This window comes from Marmota marmota, unplaced genomic scaffold (assembly GCF_001458135.2).
Source record: "Marmota marmota marmota unplaced genomic scaffold, marMar, whole genome shotgun sequence".
Taxonomy (NCBI): Eukaryota; Metazoa; Chordata; class Mammalia; order Rodentia; family Sciuridae; genus Marmota; species Marmota marmota.
In genome coordinates, this window is record NW_026000005.1 from 3,172,622 (window position 1) to 3,199,792 (window position 27,171).

General features: G+C 35.6%; 1 long non-coding RNA gene across 1 annotated transcript; it reads left to right on the forward strand.

The window, feature by feature from the left end:
• Nucleotides 1–6,402: 6,402 nt before the first annotated feature.
• Nucleotides 6,403–14,168, forward strand: LOC125618147. Its single transcript, XR_007349384.1, has 3 exons — nt 6,403–6,562; nt 6,642–6,709; nt 11,266–14,168. It is a non-coding gene; the product is annotated as an uncharacterized LOC125618147 (long non-coding RNA).
• The last annotated feature ends 13,003 nt before the right edge of the window (nt 14,169–27,171 follow it).

Below are 27,171 nucleotides of genomic sequence, written 5' to 3' on the forward strand. Positions count from 1 at the left end.
TATTAAAGTTTTTTTAAGGTAAGGATATAATTTTAAACATTTTGCTGATTTATAATTTTATTTATTTATGTTATGTGTGGAATATGTGGAATAGGCATTATGTTTTTATATGCAAGACTATGAATATCCTCCAGGCTACTTCATGGAAAATACACATAAAAGCAAAAAGCCAAGAAAATAGTTCAAATTACTAATTTTAAATAGTAGCAACCATAGAAGATTGGACCTGAGGATAGTTCCCACATAAGAATTGTAAAGGGACTGGGGTTGTGGCTTAGTGGTAGAGCACATTCCTTGCATGTGTGAGGCCCTGGGTTTGATCCTCAGCAATATATATATAAAGAATGAATTGTAAAGAGGAAGGGTAGTGTTTAAATGCAAATTCAGTTGAATAGTATGGGTAAAATAGAAATTCTGGGAGGTGAGATCAAGCTGAGAAAAGTCAGAGTCAGCGGGGCATGGTGGCAAGAGCCTGTTACCCCAGCAGCTCGGGAAGCTAAAGCAGGAGGATTGCAAGTTCAAAGGCAGCCTCAGCAAAAGCGAGGCACTAAGCAATTTAATGAGACCCTGTCTCTAAATAAAATACAAAATAGGGCTGGGGCTCAGTGATGGAGTGTCCCTGAGTTCAATCCCCAGTACCCCACTTTCGGACCCCACCAAAAAAAGTCAGAGTCAAAGCTAGCCCAGGTTCTCTTCAAGTTTCTTCTTCAGGTTTGGAGTCCACTCCTTAGGGGAAGATCCAGCTCAGCCCCCTGCTGGCAAGTGCTTCAGTACTTTTCCTACCATAGCATTTGTTAGATATTAATTTATGATTTAATTCTAGCTTTCCTGTAAGTATAGGACAAAGACCACATCTTTATGCATATTAAACCTAGTAGAGTGCTTAGTATATGTCAGGTGCTCAGTAAATAAATTTTAACATGAAGGCAATAGGAGAGTAATTTGAGAAGCAAAAACAATGTGTTTATGTCTTCAATTACAGTGGAATAATCAATGAAGGATTTGATTAACTTTCTCACTAAGATCCTCAGAAGAGAAAAATGGATTAAAGAAAATTTTCCAAATCAAGCAATTAAAATTTGCAAACAAACAAAAACCCTTTGCATTAATGTTTAAATGTTGAGGTTGAATAGATATTAAGATGGAGTAGTGCAGAGAAAAGAATAAGAGAGACCACCATGGAATTAAGACAACATCAAGTGAACTTCTACATTTGCTAGATCTGCACTGCTGTAGAAGTTGCTCAACTTGGATAAGCCTCCATCTCCTCATCTTTAAAATAAGATTAAAATATAATTACAAGTATAAGGATTAGATATATGTCAAATGTATATGTAATAAATGCTCAAGAAATATTAAGTTCTACTATACTTATCCCTGTTTTCCAGTTTTTATTTGGTTTTAAATGGTTGAGTTTAATAAACTAAAAAGAAATCCTCCAGAAGGTACTGATAGCCAGTATACAAAAGTCATGTTTTTTGACCCTTACCAAAAGAGCTGTGAGTTTCTAGGAGAAAAGAACATGGTCTTATCCTCCAGTTTAATATGTCTGGCACACAGGTGTACCACATATGGAATATCATCACCAAATAGATAATAAATATAAGAAAATATTCATCTGTCCTTTACTTCCTGTCTCTTCTGCAAGTATGTGTTCATGTAGAGAAAAATTAAAACGCAGTGCAAAAAAGAGTGCAGTCCCTGATGAAAAACAGAGATAAGTACCAGATTAAAAGTCTAAAGGGCTTAAAACCAAAATACTGCAATAAGCCAGTTAAGTCTGCACCTTTTTGATACTGCTTGCCAACTCCAGTCCTGATCTACAAATAATCACAGTGCAATTACCCTATCTACCATCTAACCCTCACAGTCTCTGTTGATGATTGTATATAGCTTAGGTATCATTTTATAAAAACAGAGGAACAAATTGATTCTGTTTTTCTGCATTGCCACCTCCAAAAAGCAGTCCATGTGGCTTTCATTAGTAGAACTGTGTATATAATTTACACATAAAGCTATCATAGACTTATCATCCTAGACAGTATGCCTGGGGATAATGTGGAAATTATGCTCTTTTGTGTGACTGGGAAGGTCTCCAAGATGAGTGCCATTTCTTGGAACAGCAGAATTCTTTTCTCACATGAGCTACATGACAGAGGAGTGTTACACAGCTCACCCATGGCTGTTGGCAGCCAAGTGGCACCCAAACAGAGTTCTGATTCTGCATTATGTAATTGGAAATCCCTGCAGTGCAGTAAGTTTTCAATGGGCACAATGATCTAAATTAATGTCTCACTTCTACTTTGGGAGAATTAGACTGCCAATGATTTGATTTTTTTTTCTTTTAGGGGGCGAGATGTAATTTATCATAGAGAAAATTGTAATAGATGTTTCTATGTCTTGGTTTTGTGCAAGGAAGATGTACCATTCCTTTTGTTTTTCTACCTAATCCTGTGGGATGTTTGACTTATATGTTAGGAATGCATGTGTATGTGTGTGTGGGTACGCGCACGTGTTCGTTTTCATTCATTTACCGTTTAAGGAGGATGGTGCTTTGGTTATCACACATAAAAGCACGGTTGCTTAGTCGCCAAAATATGGGAGCTCTTCTCCCAGAGACAGCAGCTATTTGTTCTGCAGATTCCAAAGATCCTGGAAGTGTTTTCCTTTCTTTCAGTTTTGATTTAAAATTGTTACTACTTTTTAATCTAATTTCTTGTAAATGATTATTACCTATATCATTTTCATAATAAAAATGTGTTTCAATGGAAACTGTTTTCTTTGTTATTCTCAAAGGAAATGCTGTTTTATAGCAATACCAACAGACTCTCACCTAGGAGGAAACAATACAGATTATTCAGAAAGTTTTCTTCATGACTTCAAGTGTATGTGGAATCATTTACCCACTATTAACCTTTCCTTGGATTCTTTAGACTATTTCAGAAGGAAAATATCTTTACATGAAAAAATGAGCCTGGGCAATGACAGGGAAGAGTGAATGTTTTATGAAAACCAAGCTCTGTCTCCATCTCTTGCAAAATCTCTAGCTCACTTGCCCTAATCTAACTATGCCTCTGCTTTCTCTCTTTTGAAGCCTGGCAACAGCCTCTTAACTGGTTTCTCCACAATTACTCTAATCTCCAAAGTGTCTTCACAGAACTCACGTAGAGTCAGATCACCCACTTCCTTTCCTCAAAACTGAGGCATGATCATGCTTAAAATTCTCCAGTGGCTACCCTTTGTGCTTAGGATCAGATAAACGAACTCTTGGACAGGTTTGGGTGGCTTGGTTTACTCCTCTAGCCTCATCTCATTCACTTCATTCTTCTCCTCTAAACTACAGCCTCCCCTTCCTTCTCTAGGGTCCTTTAGAAACCCTCCTATCTACACATGTCCCTGTGCTTAGAGCACAGTTGCTCACACTTTGTACCCTAACCCTTTCTTCAACTCAATTTTCATTTCTCCAGAGTAGCTTTATTCACCAAAATAATTTGTTCTTCTCCTTTAAAACCACCTGTAATCCCAGCAGCTTGGGAGGCTGAGGTAGGAGGTTCAAGAGTTCAAAGCCATCCTCAGCAATGGTGAGGTGCTAAGCAACTCAATGAGACCCTGTCACTAAATAAAATACAAAATAGGGCTGGGGATGTTGTTCAATGGTTGAGTGGTCCTGAGTCAATCCCCAATAATCCCACACACACAAAGAACTATATATAGTCCCCTAGCATTTTGGTTTTCTCCTTTAGATCACTTGCTACAGTTGGAATTTTAGATTTGTTTATGTAATGACTCTGATGAAAAGTTCTCTTCCATACTGCATGTATGCAGACATTGCATTTAAAATTTTGCTTAACTTTGTATACCACAAGTTAATTTAGTGCCTGGATTGTGATAGGGGTTTCATATAATCCCTTTTTTTTTTTAAAGATGAATGAAGAAATGAAGTTATATGTCAAAAATCTGGAATAAAACTTTACTAGGCCTCTTATGAATATGAGGCCATAAAGCTATTAAAGTATATTACAGATTTTTTGGGTCAAATGATTTGGGTAATCAAATTGACCTTGAAAGCAGAAATCACTTAGATTTCATCTGAATAAACTACAGGGAAACATGTCCTAACTCAGAAAAGAAAATGAATCTAGATAGATGGTAATCTTTTTGTTCTTTACAAATATAGTGTGGGAATTGGTCAGCATGTCCAAAATGCTCATGTATAGAAATATACAGTCATATTGTAACAACAAGCATTTATTGAGTCCTTCCTGTGTGTCAGACATGGCACTAAGCTCTAAACCTGGGATAACTTGTTAGATCATTCACAACAGTCTTCAGAGGTACTATTACTATCCACATTTCATAGTGAAGAAACTGGAAAAGATTAGGTGACTTACTAGAGGTCACAGAGGTAACTGGTGAGTCTGACATCATAAGATTCTAGAACCAGCTCTTGTAATATCTTATTAATCCATTTTGTTCCATTGTTCCAGTTGTGGAATACTTAGAAAAATATAGCATATGACATATGATAAAATTACATAGTAATATAAGTGCATTAAAATTACCATTATATTACTATTAGTTAATATTATAATAGGTATAAGCGCTAGGTTATGATTTTCAACCTATTTGTTGCATCTGTGTCAATTTCATTGAAATATTAGCAAAATTGAACACCAGCAGGGGTAGGTGATGAACATTTTGTGTCTTGTCTGATAAGTAGTAGGAGGAAATGAACACTTATCTTTGAGATAAGCACAAATAATTTGCTCTCCCTTGAATACAAATATCATCAGCATTCTATTTCCAACAATATAATGAAATAAAAATTCATATAATTACCTATCTATTTTTTTGTATTACCTTTAGAAATAGATATCTGAGATATTTGAATCAATATACTGGAATCTTAATGACATATTTGGCATTAAAGTTCTGATATTAAAAATAAAATGGATATTTTATATATCATCATTAGGTGTTTGCTAATACTCTAAATTTAATTCTTCCAAGTGCCTCATAAAATAAAAGCTATTATATCCATGTTAAAGTATGAAAGGTGAGCACTGGAGTCCTCAGCATACCCTAGTAACCCACCAGGGCTGGGCCTGCATTTCCTAACTTTAAGTTGTTGTAGGGACAGACAAGGCAAGGCACTGAAGATAGCAGGAAACAGTTTTCTTTTTTCTTTTTTGGCTATAGCCAGGTTCAAAGGGCACAGCTTTTGCCGTAATCAATCCATCCCCTGAACCCCGAGTTCAGGTAGTTTCAGAATTTCATACCCAGCATGTAAGAGGAGGGGCTCAGAAGTTCACAGTCTGTAGAAGTTCACATAAAAGCAGTTTTTTTTTTCTTTCTTTCACTGTTCTGGGCAAGTTAACCCTTCAAGGACAATATCTGAGAAGGGGAGAGCTTCTTCTCCCCTTTCTTTCCTCCCCCTGCTAGCTGTTACCATGGAGCCCAATTGGTAACTTCTCTTATCTTAGAAATGTAGACATCTCTGTGAAGCCCCAGCTCAAGGCCAAAGGCCTTGTTTATACATTTCTACAAACTACTATACTGGATACATGTTTGTGAAAAACTAGAAAGGGGGTGTCCGGCAACTGGAGTGCTGATTTCTTCCCGGCCACTGGCCAAGTAAAACAGGGCAACACAAAAATCGCAAGTTTATCTACATTGAACTCTTTTGTAGAGATTCTTTTGCTGATAGTCCTAAAATCAGCCATGGTGAAGATTTCTGGAGAAATCCAGTTGAGACTTTTCTGTGGAGAAAGGGGGTTTCATTACAAAGTCCAGTACTTTGTTGGCACAGAGCTTCTCAATCACACTGAGATTAAAAGGCAATCCACTTCTTGCATACACATCTCCATATGCAGGGTCTGCATTCTTCATTGTGTTCTCTTTTGAGTTCTGTGAAATTTTAGTAAAGTTCATTAAGCACAGTTTGTCTTATGGAAAAGAAAAAACTAAAAACAAAACAGCTTTGTTTTTTGGATTAAAATTTATCTGTTAAGATATGCATATACATATGTATATTTGCTTTATATGTACTTTGTAATAAGCATTACTAATAATTTTATGAAATTACAAAAGAAATAGGGTCAGCAACATGTTCTTCAGAGCTCATTAGTAATGATTTGCAGTAAAATAAGTGGTCTCAAACTGAGTTCATTGCTGCTTTTTTTCTCATTGTTAGCTGCTGGGAATAACAATAAACACAAAACATTTAAACAGATGATAAGACAATTAAAATAGCATTTTTATGATAGGTCATAGTATTAAGGCACTAATGATGGAATTTTTAATGTAATGATTGTTGTCTTTAACTTTCTGAAAGTCTCTTTAGAAAGGCTTTCTTTTTAATCTTGCTCTATTTACACCAAACCATTAAAACTTTTTTCAGTGTAACATAAGCACAGAAAATGAGGGACAACAGAGTAGACTGTCTGGCCTCAGACCACCAGCTTTCACACTAAAGGCCTCAGAGCTAGTGTGCTTGAGAATTCCACCAGAACATACCAAAGTACATGCAAACAAAATCAGAAGACTTCCTCAAGGCAAGGGGGTATGCATGCATGTATTTTAAATAGTTCAATGTAATTTAAATAGTTCAAAACTACAGTATACTTTGTTTTTCCCATCAGGTTTTGGCTCTTTCTCTCCAGTGTGTGATATTGATGCTGTCCCATTGCCTTCTATTGTAACCATGAAGGTGAGAGAAATATGGTTGGGTAGAGGTAGAAGAAAGAAAAGTTCAGTATTTTTTCCTGTAAACATTTTAAGATATAAGTTGATAAGGTCAGACTGGCTTTGTATCAGTAGTTTCAGCTGAATACCAAATTCACAGGAGGCAGTGTTCATACATTCTGAGTTGAAATTCGAATGTTCTAATCAATGTTTATGTTTCATTTTGCAAAACACAGTAGTTCTTTTTTTTAAATAGTTTCGACCTTTACAAAGAAATTTCATTAGAGACAAAACAAACAAGAAAAACCTCAAAACAAAAAAAGACCAGCATGTTTTTGTTTTACTCCTCTCTCAGAGTAGCCGAAAACTTTATAAAGTAACATGTGTCTCACTTCTGGTGTGAGCGTTGCAGCACACCATGGAAAGTCTTTGCTATCTGTGGAGGAGAAACAGGTAGTAAAGAAAATGCCTGGCATAAGCAGCAGTGAACCTGAACTCAGAAGACTGGAATCCTAGTCCTACTAACTCCTAATCTTGAAATCAGCTCTTCACCAGCTAAGGGACAGCAAAGTACAACTGATGATCCTCTCTTCCCCTGCTACCCACTGCTCTGGCGGAGCGGCAATGTCCTGTGTGGGGTGGCTCTGTGTGGGGTGGCTCTGTGATGATTTACTCCATTGTTGCAGTATCTCTTCACATTATCCTTTGCACAAATGACTGACAAAGTAATCATTCCTTTACCTCCTTTCCTAATATCAAGGTGAATGTTTCCTTAGTCACAAAATGAATGACCCAAGAAGTGTAGATCTGGAAGAAACAGGTAACTGCAGATATGTCTGGTACCTATACTTTGTTGGCTATCTTGGTTTTTAATCCTCAGCTCCTTGCAGTGCTTTAAATGGCAGAGACTTTGAGAATGGATGCCTCACTGACAAGGGCTGGGGTTAAGCTGAAGGATCGCAATTAGTTGTTGGCCATGGCTGGTTTCCTTACCATCTCTCCCAGGCACTGTCAAATATATTTATTGTTATGCTGATCACTGGACTTTGGACACCTGAAGAATGCCCTGTGGTGGTCTGATTCTGCTCTGTTACTATCCTTATAACATAAAATGTGGTGTGTTTTCAACTTCTTTGGATATAGAAGACATAGAAACCAATGTCCTCAAGGGATTGTGGTAGAGGTGGAATAAATCAACAGTGAAAGGCATCTAAGCTTGGTGACTTTCACCTTCATTTTCTTTTTTCCTTGTGGTGAGGAGATCGAACTCAGGAGTGAGTTTCACTCTTAAAGCTTTACCATAGCATAGGGTATACTCACTCTCCATAGTGCCCATTCCGCACAGAGATCAAGACTCCTTTGCTTCTTTAAGGCTGACATAGTTTTTGAATGGGTGATACATATAACTATGAAAAGTCTTCTCTTCCTTGTACCATATTTAATTCACATGCACCCTTGGCCACAAACAGGTTAGCCCTATTGTACACGTCTTGTGTATTCTTACATAGGTTTATTTTATGTTTTATATCCGTAACCCATTATTTGTCCATGTCATCCTGTGAGATCATCCCTTTGAAGGGTTGGTTCTGAGGTTGAGCACTGTAACTTCTTTTTTCTTTCTCAATGAACTGGAAATAAAGCAGAGTCGCTGGTGCTTCAAAAAGCTAAACAAAACAATGCAAAACTGTACTTGTTAGGATATTTAGGTCTTAAGGGTAAATCCCTCATAACATGCTGTGCATCCTGTTAAATGGGTTTTCTGTTTTCTGAGGAAAATTATGTGTATACAGATACTTCTCTCCCGGCTCATCATAATGTTGGTATAATGATATGACATTCAAGAAAATCATAAGTCTAGTCAAATTTGCCATTGTGATGTATCTAAGAAAAGTCCTGGGCAAAAATCGCTGTTCATCACAGATCGTAAATGCCTGGGCATTGCTCACCTGTCTCTGTTGTCTGCAAGTACATGTTTTTTTGTAGAGAAATAATCAGATTCCTATTGCACCCAACATGTTTCCAGCAGAGTTTAGCACAATTTCCTGTTACTAATGACAGAAAATAAAGGTTGAAACCAGATTTACAAAATACCAAATTTATAGTCCTAACATTAAAAAGTATATTATAAATAGAATTATTTCATACTTCTTATTTTTTTATCCATACTAGTCACAAATACTGTTTCAGATGGTTTTTAGTCATGTAAATTATTTCTCTCTGACTGTGTAATTAGTATGATGGACTGGTTTCTAGAGTATCATATACTTAATGTGAGTTTCTAAAAATGCTTTAATCATATAATTGCTGGTTTATCAAGTAGAAAATATAGGTCTGAGAACACTATCATTATGTCATTATTTTCCACAAAAGACTGTGAAACACACTGAAGAGGCCATTATGAGGCAAATAACAGTTTTTCTATGGTGTCTAACTTTGCAAGGATTAAAAAAGGGAGGGAGGGAGGGAGGCAATAGTAAGGAAAATGCCTAAAGGTAAAGAGTTTAAACTCAAGCAGGCAATTTATTTTGTGTCTCTGCAAAATCAGTACAAAGGACGCAAATAGGTGCCGATAGAACAAGTAGACTGTCTAACTCAATGAGTGCCACTGGTATTTAGTAATAATTTCACTAAAGTCTGTGAAAAATCCTAAAGAAAATGAAATAATGTTCAGATTTTCTGTTTGCATTAGAATCCAGTTGCACTGTTTCCTGCTAGTTATTATTGAGTGTACTTTGTTCAAGTGTGATTGAAGTAGATAATAACTGACAGTCACTTGGTCTCAAGCCAGCAAAAACAGAGGCATATCATCTGGAATGGCTAACTGGTAAATTCAAATATAATTTTACAGAATTCAAATTAAAAAAAACGAAAACAAAAACACTTTCTGACTTAGTGAATGGTTATGGGTGAAAAAAATCTATTTTTAACCAAGTCTAGAAAAGGTCAAGGTAATACTGTTCCCTTTGTGAGTTTAGCCTGAGATAAGGAGAATCCTAAAATGTCTCTCTCATTGTTTCTGTTATGCATGCACACGCGCGCGCGCGCGCACACACACACACACACACCACAAAGAAGGTGAATGATTATTATTTCTGCCATTATGCTTTTCTTCTGCTTGATTTATGTGTTTTGCCTTTTGCTTTCCTTGCAATGTAATATATGATTGGCTTTTGTTTTGTATCTTGGGTATTGAAGGTCTTTACTTTCAGATACTAAAAACTACCATAAGGATGGCCATCTTAGCTTTAATCCTGTTAAAAAAAAAATCAGGTACCATTTACTCAGGTGCTTTACAAATAATCAAAATGTTCTTCCCTCTGGTATGTTATTTGTCCCTATACCTTAATTGTAGGGGGAAAAGATAGTCATAAAAATTTGAGGTGGAGGAAAAGAAGTTGATAAAACCTAGCTCTAAAACTACAGAATTTTGAAATCTCAATGGATTATCATAAACTAAAACTAAGAGTCAATAATGCCAATTCATGGGGTGATATCAATTTTGAATCTGCAGGTGACCAAATAGATGCATATGCATATGATGAAGGAATTTTATGTTAATTATTCAAACATCATAGTATTTACAATTATTCCAGGGCAGTTTTTAAAACCTAAATCGTGGTGTAATTTTCACAAACCGTTTAATCCATGTAAGTTCACCAACTTTAATCCAGTATTAACTAAAAATAGAAAGCAGACAAGGTTTGAGTAAAATGCAACCAAACAAAACAAAACAAAAAAATGAAAATACATAAACCAAAACCAAAACCAAACCAAAGAAACACAAGATAGAATCCAACAGAGAAGTGAAGGTAAAGGAGAGTTAGGAGACTACGATTGAGGCAAGCAAATCCATGGGGATAGATCAGCAAAGTTGAATCAGACTTTAAATTTGGATGGTTCAGCTGAGCTTACTTTTTATATATTTGTTTTCATTCCAGGAACATTTATTTAGTGTCTACTATGTACTAGTATATCTATCAAGGCATGGAATTTAAAGAAATCATAAAGTCCCTGCCCTCCAGAACATTGAATGATAATGAAGACAGATAAGTACTCAATTAAAATACAACATGGCAAAAGGAGTGATGGCGGTAGGCACTGGTTATTAGAACATGCAGGAGAATGGAGATGTAGCACTCCCTGTGACACAGTGGGAGAGACCATTTTCAGGGAAGGAATCCAGAGAGGAGACACTGAATTGTTTGGGTATGAGGAGTTAGGTATAATGGAAGAAGAGATGCAAATCCAGCCATGAAAGCAATAAATAGCATGTGTGATAATTCTGTATTATTGGCATATAATTGTGAGATGGGAAGACAGGATGGATGTAGGCAAAGGCTATACATGATGGTTCTGTGAGGAAGGTTGGGCTTTTTTCTAAAGAGGAAAGGAATCATTAGAGAGTTTTTTCTGCTATTTCTATGGAGGATGAAGTTGCGGGAAATGATATTTAAGTAGACAGAACAGTTATGCTTTATGACCTTGTAGAATTTCCTCATAGAAGATCATCAGAAAATTAATAGAAAAGCCTAAAAATTACTGTGGTTTTCTTGTGTATGACAATTCTTTTCTTCTTTGTAGACGGAGAAGCCTGAAGGGGAAAAAAACTCAGTCCACTATTTTCTGAGAAAGAACAGTGAGACCCTCTTGCCTCCACTTGTAATCATAGGGAAGTGGAAGCTGTGTTTCCTGGAGACCACCTGGGTGAAAAATGCTAAATGGACATCACAGAAGAGCTGCTTTAGAAGTGAAGTTTTGATTTGAACCACTCATTTAGTGGTTGTTAATTAAATCAATCTGGTAATCTGGATTTTACTTTTTAAAATGATTCATTTATGATTCCAATATCATACTAAAGAGGTAGGAAGGAAAAATATTCAGAGTAGTAAAATTAAGGTAGAAGAGTCTAAGATAATAAACAACTTCTGTCACTGATCATAAATGGTTATAAACTCTCCTACTATTTATATATCTATATCTATATCTATATCTATATCTATATCTATATCTATATCTATATCTATATAATGGCATAAGAACAAATGTGAATTTGTTAATAATGAAAATTATAGGGCAAATCTAAATGAGAGAAAAGAAAATCCTCAAAAATTTCAAGTATTTACCCATCAATTTTTTTCTTCTGTGTCCCACACTCGTTTCAGAATACACATTAAGACTGTCTTCCCACTTAGACATACTTTCTGTCTCTGGGGAATGTAATGCATACTGTGATTCTTTATGGATTAACTGTAAGTCCAAGACAGTTTTAAGACATCAAAACTGCCTAACTGGAAACTCTGAGCTGCCCTCAGCCAGTAACCCAGGGGGCTGTGCAACTCATAGCCTCTGCCTACCTTCACTTGTTACTGCAATGGAAATTTCTATCACTTCTGCTGGGCAGTGACTTTAATGTCTTATGATCTTTACTTGGTCTGCCTGGTGAGAGTTCTTTGAGGAATTACAGTTGTGAACATGTGCTTAATTTATTTTTCACCCTCTTTTACACTTTTTTTCTGCAAGTATTTTATGTTATATTCACACATATTAGGAAACTAATGTCTGTGTATCTTTCCACACTCACCCTTGTTTTTCTGGGTTTTTTTGTTTTTTGGTTTTTGTTTTTTTTTTTTTTGGTATATAGTTTTCTCACCCACTGCTAACTTGGCTTCACACTTTATTTTTTTATACTAAAGCTCATTAGTTTTACTTCCTTAGACTGTTTGTATCACTCCTTGCTTAAGCCCAGTGAAACTGCCTGCCTTGTCAAAAGGTGTACAGAAAACAATGACATTTCTGTTTGAAATCATTGCTAGACATACCATACTATTAAGAAAAGGTAAAGATAAGAAAAAGGAGATCATTTCTGGCAAGTTTAGATCTCAGCTTTAAAAAAGTCAAACATTAGCTTATGCAATGAAAGTTTCAAACTGCTGAATTTATAATTTTAATCTTTTTCATTCATCATGGAAAGTGGAGGCATATTTATCAAACTTACGTATATGCATGTTCATGTTGGTTTTTGCATGTCTGATAAAAACCAAATAATCTCTTTTAAGATGATCTAAGTCCTTTAAAATTTTGTTCTTGAATAAGAAAACTTAGGTCCTTCAATCTTCTTTATTTCAATAGAAGAATAATGGTATGTACTTTTTATCCAGCAGAAATAAGCCTATCCAGTTAAAATATTAAGTTAAGCTCGTATGCTTTGAAAATGAACTAACAGGATCATAAAGAAAACAAATGCTGCTGTTTCTAAACCAAAGTTTATAATGCATAAAATAGGAGTTGTAGGGTTACAAATTAAAGCTTTACCTTTGACACTTTAACACAAACACAAGAACATTTAAGTTGTATCTATTTATACAATTAGGATTGCAATTAAAAATATTTAACTAGTATAGCACAGGCAGCAACCAATGGTAACAGGTACACATTATTTCCTTGTGTGCTGGTGCACACCATTAGCTCTGCGTCAATTGTTTTGCCAGCAGGTTACTATATTTCCTTGTTATCAAACCATGGCTTAATATTATTTTCAATAAAATGAGTACTTTCACAAATGAAATCTTATTCAGTTTTCCATGTCATCAACAGAAGATGCTTTAACAAAAATATTTTCACACCTAATTAAATAGTCATAATTCTAGGATAGCATAATCTACAAGGTCATTATTAGACTGACCTGTGTGGAGGAGCAATCCAAATTTGAGGTGTTATATAGATCTGGGGTGAGGATGTTTTTATTTTTTTTATTTTTTTTTTTAAGAGAGAGAGAGAGAGAGAGAGAGAGAGAGAGAGAATTTTTTAATATTTATTTTTTAGTTTTCGGCGGACACAACATCTTTGTATGTGGTGCTGAGGATCGAACCCGGGCCGCACGCATGCCAAGCGAGCGCGCTACCGCTTGAGCCATATCCCCAGCCCCAAGGATGTTTTTAATGTATGATTTATGATTAAAGTACCCTGACTCAAAATACAGTTATAATTATGTCTACAAAAATACTTTTAAGCTAGGCATGGTGGTGAAAGCCCATAATCCCATTAATTTGGGAAGTTGAGGCAGGAGGATTTCAAGTTTGAGGCCAGTCTCAGCAACTTAATGAGATCTTCTATCAAAATAAAATAAAAAAGAGCTGGAGTATAGCTCAGTGGTAGAGTACCCCTGGTTTAATTCCAGTACCACAAAAAACAAAAAATGAAAACAGAAAAATCACTTTGATTCTCAAAAATTATATTTTCAGATTATTAATAAACATATAAATTGTTTAGAATGCATATATATATATGTACTTCATGTATTTGATTGAATATTATGTTATGTAATTTTCTAGTAAAAATACATTTATATATGATTTGTAGCCAAATGATATATTATATGTCATATTATACAAACATGGCATGTATAAGATGTATGATTTTACATAATATAGATACTCCTCTACTTATGATAGGGTTATGTCCAAATAAATCCATTGTACATTGAAGATATCATCAGTTGAAAAATGCATTTGTTTAGTAGATTTAACCTAGCAAGCATGGGAGCTGAGCCACACAATCTGCAGTCAATTAGCAGTTGCTTCCCTTCTTGATCATGTGGCTGACTGGGAGCTATAGCTCAGGACTGCTGCCCATCATGAGAAAGTATCATCCTGCTTATTGCTAGCCAGGAAAGGATCAAAATCCAAATTCAAAGTATGATTTCTACTGAATGCACATCACTTTTGCATCATTGTAAAATAAAAAAAAAATAGACATAAATCAAACCATTGTTAATTGGGGACCAAAGTTTATAATATATAATTTGTATATATAATTTGATTAAATATTATATACTACTCACTCTACAAACAGAGACAGTAGGAAGGCCATGTAGCATGACTACTGGAACCAACTCTATATGTTTCAGAGCACAGGTCTGCCCCTTGCTAGCTAATACAACTTTGGATGCTTCACTTAATTTTCTTAAGTCTTATTTTTCTCAACCTTATGGGGTGGGAAGAGAATTAATATATTTTGTATGAAATAAGGGAATACATACAAAATACTTAGTGGGATGGCTGGCACTTGCTAAGCATATAATAGGTGGTAGAAAGACCATGAAAGGGTGGTTAGCAGCAGCAGTAAGCAGCCTTGTAAGTGTCCAGAAATCCCCTGGCTTGTCCCAATTCTAGTGGTCACGTTACACTTTTTGTAATATGTAATTTGGATTTCAAAAGCAAAGCATGGATTTAAAAATTCTAAAACAAGGAAAAATGATTTGAGGTTTTCAAACAAGCACTGGGTTGGTTAGTTTTTGAATAGTCAGGGTGGTGGGACATAAGAGAATGTAATAATCAATACAAGGAAGAGTTGTGAACACATCAATTTACTATGTGGTTTGTGATTACAGAGTCCTTATAGGATACTTTGTGTGGTGGGAGAATACTTACTTAAAGTTACTCTTCAATTTTAAAGAGTTCACATAAGGGTCAAGATGAACCAACATGAGAGCCACAACCTTAAAACTTCCCAAACATTATTTGGCTGAGACCTTTTCAGCCAACAGAATTCTGCACATGACTTGCCTCAGTTTTTCTGTCTGTACCCCTAGAAATGCTACTGAAGATGTTCTGAAACGTGTATCAGGGGGAAAAGTTCTGCTTACTTTGAATCTAAAAGTTGGTAGTCAGTTAGCATTTGGGACTTCCCCCTCCAGGTATTTAAGGAAGGAAAATGGGCTTCAGGAATCTTAGCAAATACTTCATCCATAAATAGGCCATTAAGCACTTAGTGTTTCATCTCACTAAGGATAAACTTAATAGTTGTGGAAAGAAAAAAAAAACAAATAAAAGGAAAAATTTCTCTCTCAGGTTTATTGAGAGAAGATTTTTATTTGGTAAATTTAGGAAAGAGAAAGATTAAGAAATGCATGTATCAGGGTTCACATTTGATAATATTGTCATCACTAAATTTGTCTAGGGAGACAACATGACACATTTAAATGATGACTGTGTACAGAGATTTCAAATTACTGTATATAAATTTAAACCTCTGTGTTTACACATGTGTGCCAAACAGCTTTTTTTTTTAACGTTGCCATATATAGCATTCTGATATTTCTTTGCATAAGGTTCTCAAAATACTAAAGCAACCCCAGCCCTAAATTACCCTTCCTTTTAAAGGAGATATCATTAACTTTCTTGGTGATGGGGAGCTAGATCAGGTGAGTGGCATGCCTTACATTCATAAAGTCAATGGCATCATTGTTGCAAAAATATGTAGAAAGTAGAGCTCCAATTCCATGAAGTTCAAAAATACCCTGGTATAATGGGTACATTTCATAATACTGAAAGGCAAATGGGAGATGCTTTAGTTGAACAACTATGAATCCTGAGTCTTTGAGGTAGATTAGAAACACATTTTCTGTGTGAATCAAAGAAGGCAGTATAAAAGAGAAAATAATTCTGTCCTTACCTAGCATATGCTGCATGCTATTTGCCAGTATAGATTATACCCTCATCCCTGAAGGATATTTTTACTAGATATAGAATTCTAGGCTGACAGATTCTTTTCTTTCTTCTCTTTAAAGAAATTCTTTCTCTGTATGTGGCCCTTGCTGTTTTTGTTGAGAAATCTATAGTCACTTAAAGGGTTGTTCCTCTGTAAAACTATAACCTTTTTACCTGAATTTTTACAACATTTTTTTGTTTGTTTTTGTCTGTTTATTTTGACAGATCTAGGTTTTTGTGTATATGGGGTTTGGGGAGTTATTTGTTCTATTTGTGGTTTTTTGACTTTTTGCAACTGTAAATTTATCTTTTTGCCAAATTTGATAAAATTTTGGCCACTACTATTTCCATGTTTTGTTGTTGTTGTCATTGTTCTATTTTTACCTTTCTCTGTCTCTCTTCTGTCTCTGGACTTCAGTTATAACCAAGTCGTACCGTTTGAAAATACCCACAAGTCTCTGAGCTTCTTCTCCCCCAAACCCTGCAATCATTTTTCTCTCCATTCTTCAGATTAGATCATTTCTGTTGCTCTATCTTCATGTTTACTAACTCTTATGCTTCTTCAAGTCTACTATTAACTTCATCCAGTAAAATTTAACATTTTAAGTGTTGAATTTTTCAGGTCAAAAATTTCCCCTTGGGCTGGGGATGTGGCTCAAGTGGTAGTGCGCTCGCCTGGCACGCATGCGGCACTGGGTTCGATCCTTAGCACCACATACAAAAAAAAGATGTTGTGTCCGCCGAAAACTAAAAAATAAATATTAAAATTCTCTCTCTCTCTCTCTCTTTAAAAAAAATCATAACTTATAGTTTAAAAAAAATAAATTAAAAAAAAAATTTCCCCTTGGTTTTTGTTTCGGTTTAACGTCTCTGCTGAGATTTTGTATCTTTTTATTCATTGCATACATATTTTCCCTTTTGTCCTAGATAATATTACAATGGCTGGTTTGAAATCCTTGTTTGCTAATTCCGTCATTGTAGGGTTCATCTCAATGGATTGTGATTTTTTTTTTTTTTTTTGATACCAGGGCTTGAACTAGGGGGCACTCAGCCACTGAGCCATATCCCCAGCCCTATTTTGTATTTTATTTATAAAGAGGGTCTCACTGAGTTGCTTAGTGCCTTGCTAAATTGCTGGGGCTGGCTTTGAACTGGCCTCCTGCCTCAGCTTCCTGAGCCACTGGGATTACAGGAGTGTGCCACCATGTCTAGCTGGATTGTGATTTCTTAGGATTGTGTTTTCCTAAACTTTTTTTTTTTTGTATGCCAAAAGAGTTTTAAACTATATTTTCATCATCATGATGATGCACTGTAGAGACTGTGGTTTGTAATATGTTTATCTGAAGAATATTATATTTATAAACTCTCTTTCACTGGACAGCAGCTCAAGTCTAATTTGGATTTTTTTCATTTTAGTTCTGAGTGCTTATTATAGTCTGCCCTATACAAGTATAGCTAAAAGGCTAGTTGGAGATTTGAGAATTTCCTGTACTCCTTCCTTACCTTCCAGTTTTGCAGTTGTTCCAAGGTTTGTGCTCTAATTTTATAAACCATAAGTCAATTAGCTCCTTTCTGAATTTTAGCCACTTCATGGGTATATCCACATGGCAGCCTTCACTCAGGTAAACCAGATGTTTATAAAAATAGGAAACACAAATCACGCCATTGCCTCCATGCAAGTGTTGAATCCTCTCCAGGATCCTCCTGCTTCTGTCTGCTCCTCAGTGCCTTTCCTAGATTTGCTCAGATTTCACAGTTTAACCCACAGAAGGTCTTGTCTGATAGGAGTTTATTTGAACATGACAGGAAATAAAATGTCCACAGCAATATATATATCCTCTATTTTTCAGACCAAGTTAGATAAGGCATAAAAGTAGAGTCATAATAGTATTTGTAAGGTGAAAATCTAGTCACACCCTTACCTATGCAGTGGGAATTTTAGTCGTCCTCAGTTATCTCCTAAAGTGTCCCAACTGGATGTTTTATTTATTATCTAATAATAATGTCTACCCTTCTCTTTGCTTCTTATCAAGCATGCTGTATCTCTATTATGGTTTAGATATGAGGTGTCCCCCAAAAGCTCATGTGTGAGGCAATGCAAGAAAGTTTAGAGGTGAAGTGAGTAGGTTATAAGAGTTTTAACTTAATGACTGCATTAATCACCTGATAGGGATTAAGTGGGTGGTAACTGTAGGCAGGTAGGGTGTGCCTGGAAGAGGAGGGCCACTGGACCATGCCAGTGGGGTATATATTTTGTCTTTGGTGAGAGAATTCTCTTTATGCTTACTGGTGTCACATCCTGAGCTACTTTTCTCCCTCTACACTCTTCTACCATGATGTAATCCCTCACCTCTGGCCTCCAGCAATGGAGCTGGCTATCTATGGACTGAGACCTCTAAAACTTTGAGTCCCCCAAATAAATTTTCCCTCAACTGTTCTTGATAGGTCCTTTGGTCACAGTGGTGAAAAATCTGACTAAAACAATCTCTTATCTTCTGTGAGAGTTTCAGGCCAGCTACAGAGTTACAGGGAACAGTTGTTGCAAAAGACCACCTTTTCCTCTTACACCAACTGCAGGTTCAGGAAATACTCCCATAACCATCCCCAAGTTTGACAATTCACTCAGAGACTTATAGAATTCACCAAGAGCTGTGACATCATGGTTATAATTCATTATAAGTAACAGATACAGTCAAAGTAAGGAACATGTAGCACAGAGTCCAGAAGAAGTACAAAGTGTGGAATCTCTACTGTCTCCCCTCTCTGACGTCAGGATGTATCATTCTCCTGCGCTGGAGAGTGACAATGTACATAAAGTTTTGCCATCGGGGAAGCTCATCTGAAGGTTGTGTTCAGAGTTTTTGTTGGGGGCTCCATTACATAGGCATGATTGATTTTCCATGTACTTGACCTCAATCTCCAGTTGCCATCCCTTCTAGGCATGACCTAAAGTCCCCACTCTATGTTGCATTATTGGTCTTGCTTGTGTCTTTAGCCATACCCTAAATACAATCTGGTGTGGCCTTCAAATCATGTTGTTAGATTATCTGGAATTATCTAGGCCCTGGTAAACAAAGCAACTCTTACCAGGAATGAGTACCTCACAGAATCTTCCAGATGAGCTTTTCTCCCAAAGATTAGCACCTCTCTTTGGGGAAGGACAAATTCTTTCTTCTACCTACTCGTTATTAATGTCAGTTAAATATGTTAAAAATGAAATTTAACCCCTGTCTCCCCACACAAAACAGCTCAAAACGGATTAAGGACCTAGGTATTAGACCAGAAACTCTGCACATACTGGAAGAAAAGGTAGATCCAACAGTCCAACATATTGGCTCAGGAACCGATTTCCTTAAGAAGACCCCTAAAACACAAGAAGTAAAATCAATAATCATAAATGGGATGGTATCAAGTTAAAAAGCTTCTTCCTAGCAAAGTAAACAATCAAGAGTGTGAAGAGAGAGCCTCCAAAATGGGAGAAAATTTTTGCCACCTGCACCTCAGATGGAGCATTAATTTTCAGGATATATAAAGAACTCAAAAAACTTAACTCCAAAAAAAAAAAAAAAGAAAGAAAGAAAAACCCAAACAAATAACCCAATCAATAAATGAGCAAAGAAAATGAACAGACATTTTACATGAGAAGAAACACAAATGGTCAACAAACATGAAAAAAATCTTCAACATCTCTAGCAATTAGTGAAATGTCAATCAAAATTACACTGAGATTCCATCTCACTCTAGTCAGAATGGCAATTATTAAGAATACAAGTAAAAATAAATGTTAGCAAAAATGTGGGTTAAAAGGTACACTCATACATTGCTGGTGGGACTGCAAATTGGTGCAACCACTATGGAAAGCAGTATGGAGATTCCTCAGGAAACTTGTAATGAAACCACCATTTGACCCAGCTATACCACTTCTCTGTCTATACCCAAAGGATTTAAAGTCAGCATATAACAGTGACTCAGCCACATCAATGTTTATAGCAGCTCAATTCACAATAGCCAAGCTATGGAACCAACCTAGGTACCCTTTAATAGATGAATAGATAAAGAAAATGTGGTATATATACAATGAAATATTACTCAATCATAAAGAAGAATGATTTTATTACTTTCACCTGCAAATGGATGGATCTGAAGACTATCGTGCTAAGTGAAGTGAGCCAGTCCCTGAAAACCAAAAACCAAATGTTTTCTCTGATATGTAGAAGCTAACCCACCATAAGGGTGGAACAGTGAGGTGAAGAATAGAAGTGCAGTAGATTAGACAATGGGAATGGAAGGAATGGAAGGGGGTTAGGCAAAGGAAGGACAGCCGAATGAATCTGACATAATTTTCCCATGTACATATATGAAAAACACACAGTGAATCCCACCACCATGTATATTCATAAGTACGGGATTCTAACAAGAATAGGATATATCCCGTGCTTGTATATCAAAATGGATTCTTGTGTCATGTATAACTAATAAGAACCAACTAAATAAAAAAGAATGATGTTGTTCCCTCACTGGTCTCTTGAATCCAGGGCCTTGTGCATGCTGTGTAATCCTTTTTGATTATTAACTTCTTATATGAATTCATGGTGGCAAGGTAGAGTGCAGTTTCTTCAGCAGAAACACGTGCCTTTGAAACTGACCTTATCTCCTTGAATGCAGCTTTTATGGTTCTACAATTTCTTCTCTTTGTGTATTAAGACGCTTCCTAGTCCCTCAGGCTCAGGGGCTGAGTTCTTTCAGGTACCCTTTTCTGTCTACTTAGGCTTAAATCCTAGAGTGGGCATATTTTTCCTGAACCTAATACATAAGAATTTTGTACTTCAAAAAGCGATTCCATTTGGGCCTTTGTGGAGAAACACGTTTCCCTTACAGATAACCTAGCCCCTCTAGTTCAAAGGTTTTAGAGGAGGGTTTCAAAATATAGTGCTGTGCATTGTTGTTCAAATTATAATAATATGAACAGCAAATAGAAATCATATTTATTTATTTATAGGCAAATAAATAATATAAGAGTATTTGTTTGATACTGTTATTTAGTTACCTTGCAAGTCTGTTGTTTTCCAAAATGCAGCAGATACATGCTTCTTCATTTCATTCCAAATGAATAATAAGAAGTACTTTTCTGAGCAAAACCCTATGTCCTTCCCAATAGTAAAAAAAAACTTTTAGAAGAATGGGTGATCTTGTAATTATAGAAGTGAGAGAACATTCACCATCCAGGCATGGCACACGAGGCACCCAGGGATACTTTAGTGCCAGCTATGCACTTGCATGGGCCTGAGAGTTAGTGTTCCCTTGAATCCTTGCTCTTTTTGGTTGACCTGCCTGATCCTATTGCTGACCATGGGTATGTCCTGGTTCAGTCACTTATGAAGTGTATGGTCTTGAAAACGTGTTACCCTCTCTAAACCTTAGTTTCCTTATGAAGAGATAATGGTGACTTAATTTTAATATAATGATAATGTGCAGGGTGAGAGGAATGTATTAATATGGAACCTATTAACAGGTTTTAAAAGGTTTGAACACCTAAAATAACAAAGATCAAAATTACCTGAAATTTTTAATTTAATTCTTCATTTTTTCTAAGAAGGAAACTGATGCAGAATCGGAAAGTTCTAGGCTATTCGTGTACTTTGGGCAGAAGTGAGCATAGAGGTAAGTTTCCAGGATTCTGCTCAACATTCTTCCACTATCTGCACTCACTACCCAGCACAGAGATCTAGGCCAGGGATTCTGGGAGCTCATAAGAAACAAATGGGTTCCGGATGATTTGTGAAGGAAGAGTTCACTGCAGATCAGTAAAGGAATGGCAAGTCATAAGAGGTAGGTATCTACAGTTTCCACCATTGATAACTGAGAAAATGGTGTCATCAACTGTAGTAAGCTGTGCAAATTTGTAGGAGAGATGGTAAATTAACAAAAGATCAAAGTAGAAAAGACCCATTTAATTAAGCTTTGTGAAGGATTTAGATAATCTAGGAGAAATAATTTTTGTGAAAGAATCCAGCCAGAGTTTTGTAATAGGATATATAGGCAGGCTGGAAAAAGACATTTATGATGGTCTTAAAAAACATAGAATAATTTTCCAAGATGACTTAAGTGTAGCATTTCTTGTAAGTGAGAAGTTGTCTTCAGTGTTTTCTCAAAGTCCATGGGAGGCCTGTGCTTCTTTGAAGTTCTTAGATTGAGTGCTCTTGGCTTACAAAACGAATGCTGGATACGGGACATAAAAATATGAAGGATTTACAGTGACCTTTTAAATGTTGAGGGGAATTAACTATGCTGTAGCAGAGGGGTCACCATGGTGTAACCTTCCCAGGTCCTGCAGTTTGTATTACTTTCAAAGACAAGAATCTGAAATTTCACCCGTGCACTGACTACACATAGTCAGCATGTCTGCCAAGGCAGCTACAGAGAAAAATGGCTTATTGAGAGGCAGCATTTACACGAGAAAAATATGGCTTCAAATACTTGACAAAAAGTTGTGCAATTTATTTTTATCATAGCCATACTTCTACTGGTGTGAAAAGAAATGCATTAGTTATTTGTTCAGCATGTATTTCAGCTGAATTCTAGAGCAGAAATGGAGGACACAGAGATAGTCTAAATTATGATGGACTGTCCTGTGACATAACAATGAAATTGCATTTTATTTGTAAGACTGTGGGAGAGAAAATAAAAGATCAAGAGAAGTTTCAAGAGCAAAGATGAAATGGTGGAGGTATGTTAATTTCATATGGCTTTCTTATTATATCTGGATAGTGTTTTACAACATAATATTCTATGGCAAGGGTGATGTTCGGTTTGAAAAAAGCTGTATTAAACCTCCTGTGTCCTATCAGGCACGCTACAAATTTTGGTTTATTGCATGCTCCCTGTGGATATTAATGTTTATGATTTCTGACCCTGAAATATTTCTTGGGGGTACCTTATGGAAATACTGAATTTTCACACTATGTAAATATCACCAGGTCTTACCAACCAAAAAAATGCAAATAAAGTCTCAATGACATTAATGCTAAATAATTATTGTTTCTCTCTTTTACATAAATGACCATAGGACTTCAGCACCACTTATTTCTGCAAATTTCACATGTATAAAAGAAAAAAGAAATGCACTCATGTTTTTTATTCTACTGCCAGCAAGTCCTCTGAGGCAGGTATCAGAGCAGGACCACTGTGGTTGATGGCCTCTTGGTGAAAGAAGCTTCCCCACCAATTGAACCACTGGTTCAATTCCAGTACCACAAAAAACAAAAAAACTGACCTCAAGGATGGCTAGTAGTAGGCTAGCAGGCTACCCAGATGTTGCCACTATATTTGGGTTCAAAAGTGGAAGCATTACTTTGTCTTCATGAGGTTCAAGCAGTTCACCTCATTTTCACCTTGTGAAATTGTAGTTTTTCTAAGAACTTGTTGGTTTTTTGAGGATGGGACACGTCTTCTGAATAACTGGTAAAATTGAGGTTTGTTGTATATTTTGTGAACTTGTGATGACAGATGTGACTTTTTATATTCCAACCCAGGTAGGAGAACCTATCTACATCTTTCATTGATCAAGTGAAAATATATGTAGAAATAGTGAACTCAAAAATTAGTTTATTCACTATAAAATTAGTTTATTATTTTAAATATTTTTTCTGTTTTATGTCTTTATTGGTGCATTGTAATTATATACAACAGTGGGATTCATTGTGATATATTTTATGTACATACACATAAAATAATTTGATTAATTTCATTTCCCAGTATTTTCCTTTTTATTGCACTCCTTCCTTCCCTTCAACCCCCTTCCTTTATTGTTCTCCTTTCTGTTTCTTCAAATCTTTTTTTTTCCTTTTCTTCTCTCTAGCTTCTACAGGTAAGACAAAACATTCAACATTCAACTTCAAAACATTTTCTTTGCCCATTCACCTGTTGACAGACAACTAGGCTGGTTCCATAATTTGCCTATTGTGAATGGTGTTGTTATAAACATGAATATGTGTGTATTACTGAAATATGCTGATTTTAGCTCTTTTGGATAAATACTAAGGAGTGGAATAGCAAGATTATATGGTGGTTCTATTCCTAGTCTTTTGAGGAATCTCCATACTGATTTCTTTAGTGGTTGTATTAATGTGCAGTCCCACATTACATTTTAAGTCATTTTAGAAACCAGAATTTGGTATCGCTATACCGCCTGATTCACACTTCCTGCTTAGCATTGTTTTTGCTATTCTGGGTCTTTTATTTTTCCATATGAATTTCATGATTGCTTTCTCCATTTCTACAAGAAATGCCGTTGGGATTTTGATTGGCATTGCATTAAACCTATAGAGAACTTTTGGTAATATCGCCATTTTGATGATGTTAGTTCTGCCTATCCATGAACAGGGTATATTTTTCCATCTTCTAAGATCTTCTTCTATTTCTCTCTTTAGGGTTCTGTAGTTTTCATTGTATAAGTCTTTCACCTCTTTTGTTAGGTTGATTCCCAAGTATTTTATTTTTTTTGAAGATATTTTGAATGGAGTGGTTGTCCTCATTTCCATTTCAGAGGATTTGTCGCTGATATACAGGAATGCCTTTGATTTATGCGTGTTGATTTTATATCCTGCCACTTTGCTGAATTCATTTCAAACTATACTACAGAGCAATAGTAACAAAAACAGCATGGTACTGGTACCAAAACAGGCGGGTGGACCAATGGTACAGAATAGAGGACACAGAAACCAATCCACAAAACTACAACTACCTTATATTTGATAAAGGGGCTAAAAGCATGCAATNGGGGGAGGGTGGAGGATGGGAAAGGCAGCGGAGCACAACAGACACTAGGATGGCAATTTGTAAATCAATGGATGTGTAACTGATGTGATTCTGCAATCTGTGTATGGGGTGAAGGTGGGAGTTCATAACCCACTTGAATCAAGTGTGGAATATGATATGTCAAGAAATTTGTAAGGTTTTGAACAACCCACAATAAAAAATTAAAAAAAAAAATAAAAAAAATAAAAGCAGGAGAGTAAGCAGGGGAAGTGTCATCTAGCCATATGATAATCCATCTCTACTGAGGAAATGGAAGACTATACAAGTTAAGTTAGACTTAAAAATTATTCCTTACTTTGCACCAGCAGTATAGTCTATGAGAATTCTTTTTCTCTGGAAGGCATGTGTGTGTAGAATAGAGAGCAGTGTGGCTGGGTGACAGCAAAGAGCACTGATTTCCAAGTGAAAATGAATGAGATCAAGCACAATCAATATTATTCAGTTCATTATCACTATATTGCAAATAAAAATCATACACGTGTATTTTCAAAAAAAAAAAAAAAAGAAATTAGCATGGACACAGGACATGATGTATATATTTATTCACTGAGGAGTTAAGGTTTATATGTATAATTTGATAGAACTATAAGTTCAAAACCTTATCCAATAATTTATTTTAATAATTATATGTAAAGACTAAAATGGCTCAAGTATTTAAACAGTTATCACTGTCATGGTCTATTCAAGTAAATTCAAAACGGTCAAGTGTGAGGAGATATTTTGAAGGAAAAGAAGGATAATAAAATCTCCCTATTAATTACCAGGATATGAGACCAAGGCTTCAAGTTTAGTCATTATTTGGGCCTATTAGTACTTTTGGGAGTGCTCACACTTTGAACTTGTCCTGTCATCTTAACTACTGGTCACAAGGAAGGACTACAGGAGAGTCTGGTTGATTAGTGCAAATCTAATACTACCTTTTGTGAAGCAACCCAAAGGAAATTGGTAAGTCATTCATCCACCTGTTTGAACAACAAACATTGACTAAGGACATGTTTTGCTTAAGGACTATGTAAGGACTGCAGGAGAAACAAAATGCACTTTTTTTTTCTCCAACATTTTATAGTTAGTTGAGAAGATTGGAGTTGGTACTTAACTATAATACAAACAGAATGCACCAAGTTCTACCAGGAAGGTACAGATGAAGGTCTGGTATAGTTCAGAGTTGGCTAACGAGGTATTTTTTTCCTGGAAGAATGCCAGGATGGATTGATGATGGAATAATAAAAGCACTTTCATGCCAAAAGACTTCTAGTCTTTCCAGTGTGAGAAATGTCAGTTTTTTGACCTGAAAAACCCCTTTAAAAAGGCCTGAAGGCTTTACTTATTAATATAAACATTAATAAAATATCAAGTCTAAATTATGATTGTTTAATACTAGATGTAGGTTATAAACTATTGTCATATGAATAAAGTTATAAATCTATATACAGTAAAAGTTAGACTTGATAACAATTCATGCGTATATTCATGTGTGTCTACCTGTCTGTCTAGACTTGGGAATTTTTTTGAGCAAGACATACACCAAATTTTAAGAACATTTAAATGTAATGTGTGGAATTAAATGAAGGAAATAGTAAGGAATTTTTCTTAAGTGAGGTTTGGGAGATTTTTACATTTTTTTTTCTTTTTGTTATTTTTTCAAATTAAAAAGTTATCATTGCAGTCCCAATATAGAAGGTACCTTGAAACAGAGTTTATAGTTCATGTCTCTGGCAAAATAATAAAATCACATGTGAGTTCTTATTGATTTTAGATTTTCCTTCAATTTAAAACAAAGCAGTAGTGTGTGATTGCATATTGTTGTTACATAACAATCTTGGAAGAAAAATGTGAGAATGGTGAAATTATGCATGACTTACCATTTTTACCTATATTCCAAATTTTCTGTAATGTGGTTATACTGTGTTTTGATTAATGTTAGTTTGAATAAGACAAAAATTGTCTAAAATATGTTGGCTTAAAGATATTGATGTGCATTTCAAAACTGCATTAAGATTAAGTTCATAACACATTTCAAGACTATTGTAAGACTATACTTACAATTAGGGACCTCTTATTTTTAAGGCATAAATCAATGAGACATCATCATCTATATATTGTAGCCAACATGAACAATTAACAAGTTAATGATGGCCATCTATGAGGAGGAGACATTTATCTTCTAAAATAAGAATTTCAT